Below are 9573 nucleotides of genomic sequence, written 5' to 3' on the forward strand. Positions count from 1 at the left end.
ACATGTCATTTTCACCGTATATTGTACGGCATTAAAATTAAACCTTCCAAAATTTGCAAAATTGCGGTTTTCTTTTTCATTTCCCCACACAAATAGTATTTTTTTTATTTGTGCCATACATTTTATGGTAAAATGAGTGATGGCATTACAACGGACAACTGGTCGCACAAAAAACAAGCCCTCATTCATGTGGATGAAAATATAAAAGAGTTATGATTTTTAGAAGACGAGGAGGAAAAAACTAAAATGCTAAAATAAAATTGGCCTGGTCCTTAAGGTCAAAATGGGCTGTGTCCTTAAGGGGTTAAAGGGGTACTCGGGTGGAAAACAAATTTTTTCTAATCAACCGGTGCCAAAAAGTTAAACAGATTTGTAAATTACTTCTATTTAATCATCTTAATCCTTGAAAAGATGTAGAAATTAGCACACATGTTCGTGATCACTTTCTTTAACACAATAGATAACATGATTTGACGACCATATTGGATTGCACAATATTCCACATGCATAGTTTTCTTCTAAAATGTTGTTCAGAACAATGTGAAAATTAGCACCCAACATGTTCATCATCACTTTCTGTCCCATAAATGATGGCCTGGTTTGGCAGCCATATTGAATTGCACATTATTCTACATACATTAGGGCAGATTTATCAAAACCTGTGCAAAGGAAAAGTTGCCCAGTTGCCCATAGCAACCAATCAGATTGCTTCTTTCATTTTGCAGAGGCCTTGTTAAAAATGAAAGAAGTGAGCTAAGTGGTTGCTATGGGCAACTGGGCAACTTTTCCTTTGCACAGGTTTTGATAAATCTGCCCTATTGTTTTTTAAAATGCTGGTCGTAACAATGTGAAAACTATTCATGTTCATGATCACTTTCTATACCCCAATAGATTAGATTGCGCAATTTTCTGCATACATTTTTTTTCTGAAATTAACCCAGGTGTCCACGATTCCCTTCTCCTCCATATAGGGTCTAAGCAACCACGTGCTTTAAAGGAGAACTCCGGAATATAAAAACTTTCCTTTCCTTACTGCCGGCAGTAAATCAATAAAGATGTACATACCTTCCTCCGCTCCCCCAGGGCCTCCGGTAACCGGCTCCGGTCTCCGCCGTGATCCTCTTCCTGGTTGCTGGTGGTCGGATAATCATACTGTGCTCAGCCAATCACCAGCCGCAGCGAAGTCCGACTCGGGCAGCGAGCGGGAGTGTGAAAACGCTTCAGGACACAAAATTCTTCACTACACCGGCACCTGCTGCCGGGGCCGAGAACGTCACACTGCCGCTCAGCCTACCGCCAGCCGAGTCGGGACTTCACTGCGGCTGGTGATAGGCTGAGCGCAGTAAGACTCTCCGACCACCGGCAACCAGGAAGAGGATTTTGACGGAGACCGGAGCCGGTTACTGGAGGCCCCCTGGGGAGCGGAGGAAGGTATGTACATCTTTACTTTTTTACTGCCGGCAGTATGGGAGACAATTTTTATATTCCGGAGTTCTACTTTAACCCAGCTCTACAGCTTGTCCACCCAAATTGCTGCTTGCAGCTTTATTTTTTTTTATTATTATTATTATGACAGCCACAAATAAATCACTTAAAGGGGTACTCCAGTGGAAAAAAAAAAACTTGTAATCAACTAGTGCCGAAAAGATAAACAGATTTGTAAATGACTTCTATTTAAAAATCTTAACCTTTTTCTTTACTTTTTGAACTGTCTGACCACAGTGCTCTCTGCTGACACCTCTTCTGTCCATGTCAGGAACTGTCCAGAGCAGGAGAGGTTTGCTATGGGGACTTGTTCCTGCTCTGGACAGTTCCTGACATGGACAGAGGTGTCAGCACTGTGGTCAGACTGAAAAGACCTATGAAAGATATTTATCAACCGATTTACCCGAGTTTTTTTGCATAAAATTGTGGCAAAAAAATCGCAATTGTGCCACCGAGAGCTAGAAAAGCATTTTTTTTTTCAAATTGGCTTACATGAGCGTTTTTACAATTTTGACTTGCCATAGTCAGAAATTTATCAACTGCGACATTCGCAAAAAGGTCGCTTAGGCTTTAAAAACCTACTAAATATACTCCAGCCGAACCTTGGCTTAACTAACAGAAACTACTATTGTTTTCGCTTAGGTGAGAAAAAACTCCCGCTTTTGCTTACCTGCGAAAAATTTTATAACGCCGTGAAACAATATAGTAAATTTGTCGCACGTAAGCAGAATGGAAGTGAAAAAGACAAAACAAAAAAATTGCATACCTAAGCGAACTTTCATAAATGCCCCTCTATATAACTTCCTCTGTAGTATACAGCATTTTTTACTTATGTTTTTACTAAAAGTAGTCAGTAAACAGCTGGAAGGGATCAGATAGGTCAGTGGTCTCTAAACTTTGGCCCTCCATATGATGGAAAACCACAATTCCCAGCATGCCCGGAGAGCCAACGGCTCTCCAGGCATGCTGGGAGTTGTGATTTTGCAAGATCTAGAGGGCCACAATTAGGAGACCACTGTGGTAAGTGATCCTGTAGTTCACATTAACCCCTTAAGGACCGGAGGTTTTTCCGTTTTTGCATTTTCGTTTTTTGCTCCTTGCCTTTAAAAAATCATAACTCTTTTAAATTTACACCTAAAAATCCATATGATGGCTTATTTTTTGCGCCACCAATTCTACTTTGTAATGACGTCAGTCATTTTGCCCAAAAATCTATGGTGAAGCGGGAAAAAAAATCATTGTGCGACAAAATTTTTTAAAAAACGCTGTTTTGTAACTTTTGGGGGCTTCCGTTTCTACGTAGTACATTTTTCGGTAAAAATGACACCTGATATGTATTCTGTAGGTCCATACGATTAAAATGATACCCTACTTATATAGGTTTGATTTTGTCGGACTTCTGGAAAAAATCATAACTACATGCAGGAAAATTAATACGTTTAAAATTGTCATCTTCTGACCCCTATAACTTTTTGATTTTTCCGTGTATGGGGCGGTATGATGGCTCATTTTTTGCGCCATGATCTGAAGTTTTTAACGGTACCATTTTTGCATTGATAGGACTTATTGATCGCTTTTTATTCATTTTTTCATGATATAAAAAGTGACCAAAAATGCACTATTTTGGACTTTGGAATTTTTTTGCGCGCACGCCATTGACCGTGCGGTTTAATTAACGATATATTTTTATAATTCGGACATTTCCGCACGCGGCGATACCATTTATGTTTATTTTTATTTTTATTTACACTGTGTTTTTTCTTTTATGGGAAAAGGGGGGTGATTCAAACTTTTAATAGGGAAGGGTTAAATGATGTTTATTCACTTTTTTTTTGCACTTTTTTTTTGCAGTGTTATAGGTCCCATAGGGACCTATAACACTGCACACACTGATCTTCTATGTTGATCACTGGTTTCTCATAAGAAACCAGTGATCGATGATTCTGCCGCATGACTGCTCATGCCTGGATCTCAGGCACTGAGCAGTCATTCGGCGATCGGACAGCGAGGAGGCAGGAAGGGGCCCTCCCGCTGTCCTGTCAGCTGTTCGGGATGCCGCGATTAGCCGCGGCTATCCCGAACAGCCCACTGAGCTAGCCGGCATGCTTTCGGTTTCACTTTAGACGCGGCGTTCAACTTTGAACGCCACGTCTAAAGGGTTAATAGCGCGCGGCACAGCGATCAATGCCGCGCGCTATTAGCCAAGGGTCCCGGCGTTGTTAGAGGCCGGGCCCGAACCGCTATGACGCGGGGCCACGCCGTGGCCCCGCGTTATAGATCGGGAGTGGACACATGACGTTCCAGTACGTCATGTGTCCTTAAGGGGTTAAAGGGGTACTCCCGTGGAAAACTTTTTTTTTTTTAAATCAACTGGTGCCAGAAAGTTAAACCGATTTGTAAATCCCTTCTATTAAAAAAATCTAAATCCTTCCAGTACTTTTTAGGGAGAAATCCAAAAAATAAATGCATTTCCTCTGATGTCATGACCACAGTGTTCTCTGCTGACCTCTGCTGTCCATTTTAGGAACTGTCCAGAGCAGCATATGTTTGCTATGGGGATTTTCTCCTACTCTGGACAGTTCTTAAAATGGACAGCAGAGGTCAGCGGAGAGCACTGTGGTCATGACATCAGAGGAAATGCATTTCTTTTTTGGATTTCTCTTTAGTATACAGCCCCTAAAAATTACTAGAAGGACTAAGATTTTTTTAATAGAAGTGATATACAAATCTGTTTAACTTTCTGGCACCAGTTGATTAAAAAAAAAAAAAGTTTTCCACGGGAGTACCCCTTTAACGACACAGGACGTATATTTATGTCCTGCGCCGGCTCCCGCGATATGAAGCCCCGCATCACATCGCGTCGGTCCCGGCGCTCATCAATGGCCGGGACCCGCGGCTAATACCACACATCGCCGATCGCGGCGATGTGCGATATTAACCCTTTAGAAGCGGCGGTCAAAGCTGACCGCCGCTTCTAAAGCGAAAGCGAAAGTATCCCGGCTAGTCAGTCGGGCTGTTCGGGACCGCCGCGGTGAAATCGTGGCGTCCCAAACAGCTTACAGGACACCGGGAGGGCCCTTACCTGCCTCCTCGGTGTCCGATCGACGAATGACTGCTCCGTGCCTGAGATCAAGGCAGGAGTAGTCAAGCGCCGATAACACTGATCACAGGCGTGTTAATACACGCCAGTGATCAGCATAGGAGATCAGTTTGTGCAGTGTTATAGGTCCCTATGGGACCTATAACACTGCAAAAAAATGTAAAAAAAAAGTGTTAATAAAGGTCATTTAACCCCTTCCCTAATAAAAGTTTGAATCACCCCCCTTTTCCCATAAAAAAACAAAACAGTGTAAAAAAATAAATAAATAAACATATGTGGTATCGCCGCGTGCGTAAATGTCCGACCTATAAAAATATATCATTAATTAAACCGCACGGTCAATGGCGTGCGCAAAGAAAATTCAAAGTCCAAAAAAGCGTATTTTGGTCACTTTTTATACCATTAAAAAATGAATAAAAAGTGATCAAAAAGTCCGATCAAAACAAAAATCATACCGATAAAAACTTCAGATCACGGCGCAAAAAATGAGTCCTCATACCGCCCCGTACGTGGAAAAATAAAAAGTCAAAATCAAACCTATATAAGTAGGGTATCATTTTAACCGTATGGACCTACAGAATAATGATAAGGTGTAATTTTTACCGAAATATGCAATGCGTAGAAACGGAAGCCCCCAAAAGTTACAAAATGGCGGGTTTTTTTTTCGATTTTGTCGCACAATGATTTTTTTTTCCGTTTCGCCGTGCATTTTTGGTTAAAATGACTAATGTCACTGCAAAGTAGAATTGGCGACACAAAAAATAAGCCATAATATGGATTTTTAGGTGGAAAATTGAAAGGGTTATGATTTTTAAAAGGTAAGGAGGAAAAAACGAAAGTGCAAAAACAGAAAAACCCTGAGTCCTTAAGGGGTTAAAGCCGGGTTCACACTATGGAATTTCCGACCCAAATTCGCTCAGGAATTTAATTCGGAAATTCTGCTGCATGAAGCTTAACATGTAGTGTGAATGGGTTTTCCATGAACTCATTCACACTGAAGAATTTTCTGGTCGGAATTTCCAACCGAAAATTCTGATCAAAAAATTCCTCCAGAACATTGAACTTTCTCAATGTTCCGGCAGAATCTGCTCCGCAGACATTGCCCTCTATGCGGGTGGCAATGTCTGCGTGGCTGCACTCGGGCACTCTGGATGGAAGTTTTCCATCTGGAGCTTCTCTAGTGTGAACCTGGCCTAAAGGTTGTGATTATCTGTGGGTCATGCTAGTGATCACATGACCCAGTTACAGTAATGAAACACATGACTGCAGGAGTGTTGGAATACAACAGATGTCCCAGTCAGCATAATGATAGTGAGTGTGCATGATATGGGAAAAAAACAAAAACCTGGAGTGCTACTTTAATGCATCAGCAGTTAAAGCTTTTTGACATTGTCTTTTTTTTTCATACATAAGTGACTAGTTGTACGTTTCAATTAAAACAAAATTTCTCAAACACAACAAACAATGGTTCACCCTCTCAATGATAAACAAAATCAAAAAGCAGGTCAGCCGAAATTTAAAAAAAAAGATGCGGAAAATTATTCTTTATACAATTACAAACATGAACGTAGTGTTTTGATTGCTTTTTTAATACCTTCAATGTTAATTATAATTGCCAGCAGATGATCTTATGGGACTAATTAGTCTCATCTTTTAATTGCATTTCGAAATGAGGGCTACAATTTTTAAAATCATCTCTCCGACTATAGCGGTTTAATTTATAGGCTGAAAAGTCTTCAAATTAAAATAAATATTATAAAATAATAAAGCATTGTTTGAGATATAAATTATTGCTACGGATATAATTACTCTCAGTTAACCCATGTCTATTAATTGTCATACATTTCCAGCCAGCATCCGTCACTTTTTACATTATCAACTTATTATGGGACGTGATGCCATTTTTACAGTATGCTCTTCTATAATATATTATCATTTATTACTGTTTATTGTACTATTGATTTGATACATTTTTTGTAATGTTATGTTATTTGTTTAACTAAGAAAATATTAGTATGGGTCCTTTTTTTTTTTTTTGTTAACTATGGGGTACTAGTGCAAGATGGACCAATTTTATTATGACGTGATGGCCTGTTTATAACTTTGGGCCAGGGGCGTGGCTATAGAGGTAGCAGTCGCACCGGGGTCCTGGTGCCTAAGGGGGCCCCAAAGCACATCTGCCCCATAAGAGACCAGTATTATAATTGGCAGATGGGGCCCTGTTGCAGATTTTGCATTAGGGCCCAGAAGCTACAAGCTACGCCTCTGCTTTGGGCCCATTGGTAACTGTCCATATGCCGCACACTGCTATCTAGATTACAACTATGTTTACTTCAGTTTCTGTCTTAAATGATAGATAATATGGCAGACCATGGGAGGCCACACCTCCTTCCTGCTAAACCCCACCCCCTTGTGTTAAAGAGATTTGCATGTTAATACCAACTGAAAAGTTTTGCTCAACAATTTGTGACCAGTCATGTAAGAACAAGGAAGGGCACCCTGTGACAGTAGGCTCTATGGAGGATAGTTACCAAAACCTGTGTAGGGGAGGAGAAGGGGTGCAATTGCCCATAACATCAAATTATTCTTTCATTTTTATAAAGGCTTCTAAAAAGTGAAAGAAGCAATCTGATCGGTTGCTTTGGGCAACTGCACCACTTTTCCCAAATATATCCCAGGAAGAAGTGCTTTCCTGGCATCTGCTGGTCTGAGACCCTTTAAGGCAGGGTCACATGTACCACATTTTGCTGTGTATTTTCCTAGATAGATAGATAAATAGATAGATACAAGATAGATGGATAGATAGATATGAGATTTATGATAGATAGATAAATAGATAAATAGATTGATAGGTAGATATGAGATAGATAGATAGATATGAGATAGATAGATGGATAGATGATTGATAAATAGATAGATAGATAAATATGAGATAGATATGAGATAGATAGATATGAGATAGATAGATAGATATGAGATAGATAGATAGATATGAGATAGATAGATACCGTATTTTTCGCCGTATAAGACGCACTTTTTCTTCCCCAAAACTGGGTAGGAAAAGTTGGTGCATCTTATACGGCGAATACACACCTATCAACGGCCGGGACCCGCGGCTAATACAGGACAACACCAATCGCGGTGATGCCCTGTATTAACCCTTCAGACACGGCGATCAAAGCTGACCGCTGGGTCTGAAGGGAAAGTGACACTTATCCGGATGCTCAGTCGGGCTGTTCGGGACCGCCGCGGTGAAATCGCGTTGTCCCGAACAGCTTACAGGACACCGGGAGGGACCTTACCTGCCTCCTCTGTGTTTATCCGTGCCAGGATCCCCTGCATGGCGGCACTCTCCTTCGACGTCATCACGTCCTCGCGCACGCCGTCCCGTCATCCAATAAGAGCGGCGTGCGTAGCGACGTGATGACGGCGACGGAGAGCATGGATCCTGGGGAAGAAGACATCCGGAGCGATGGGGACACCACGGGGACGCGGCGACAGCGATGGAGCGACAGTGATAGCAGTGGTGACGGGTCCGGAGCAGCGGGGACACGTGAGTACTACCTCCTATCCAGTGGTCTTCAACCTGCGGACCTCCAGATGTTGCAAAACTATAACTCCCAGCATGCCTGGACAGCCAACGGCTGTCCGGGCATGCTGGGAGTTGTAGTTTTGCAACATCTGGAGGTCCGCAGGTTGAAGTTCACTGTTGGGTTCAGAATCTTTTTTTTTCTAGATTTTGCACCTTTAAAATTGGGTGCATCTTATTGGGCGAAAAATACGGTAGATAGATAGATAGATATAAGATAGATAGATAAATAGATAGATAGATATGAGATAGATAGATAGATAGATAATAGATAAATAGATAGATATGAGATAGATAGATAATAGATAGATAATAGATAAATAGATAGATATGAGATAGATAGATAGATAGCTAGATAGATGTGAGATAGATAGATAGATATGAGATAGATATTAGATAGATAGATAGATAGATAGATACATATGAGAAAGATAAAAACATAATAAGATAAATATTAGATCAATAGATATGAGATAGATAGATAGATAGATAGATAGATACTGTAGATAGATAGATAAATGGCACAAAGGAGAAGCAGCACAACTCTTAGAGGTAGTACATAGAAGGGTGCTCGCTGGGGATGCCATTCCTGGTCACAGACTGTAGTTGATACCCAGAAGTATAAAGGATCCAACATCACTCATTGTAGAGATATTCACCTTATTTCTGCAATCTTTCTGCGGCCCAATCCAGCCTTTTTCAGTACTTCTTGATATAAAAATAGATTTTTTTAGAGTTTTAATTAAATCTTTTTTTTTTTTTAAATAAAAGAAAATTTTTCAAGGAGTTTTCCCACAATGAATATTTAGTACCTACCCACCAGATAGAATAATATCTGGGGCTTTTTATACTATGATCCGTAGCAAGGTGTTCCCTAGCTTCCTGCACCTTTATCACAGTCTCCATCATTCCCAGACAATGTAGCGGCACTGTGCACCGGCCAACACCAGTCACACTCCTGGGGGCTCAGGACCCCCATTTGAGCGATTGGTGGGAACACCAGGTGCGGGGCCCATAGCGATCGGACATTTATCATTGAGAATTCGCTGTTGAATATCTATTGTTGTTTATTATTGCCGTTAAGAAAAATTAGACAAAAATGTTTAATTTTTTAAATGTAAATTGATTTAAAGTCCATCAAAAATCCGAATTCTTTTCACTCCAAGTTACCGCTAGGACTACTGTTACTGTTCTTGCTTATTTAATAGAATATTTATTTTATTTCATTATTATTATTGTTATTATTATTTAAATAAACATGTGTAATTAATGTTAAATACAATGACCGCTCATCACAATGGATAAGAAACCTGCCCACAAATATTACCAGGGGAACCGTTCCTATATTTGCAATCAGTCATCAGAATCAATTTTCCGGATCCCCTTTTAATTGACACCC

The sequence above is a fragment of the Hyla sarda genome, chromosome 7 (assembly GCF_029499605.1).
Source record: "Hyla sarda isolate aHylSar1 chromosome 7, aHylSar1.hap1, whole genome shotgun sequence".
In the NCBI taxonomy this organism is placed as follows: Eukaryota; Metazoa; Chordata; class Amphibia; order Anura; family Hylidae; genus Hyla; species Hyla sarda.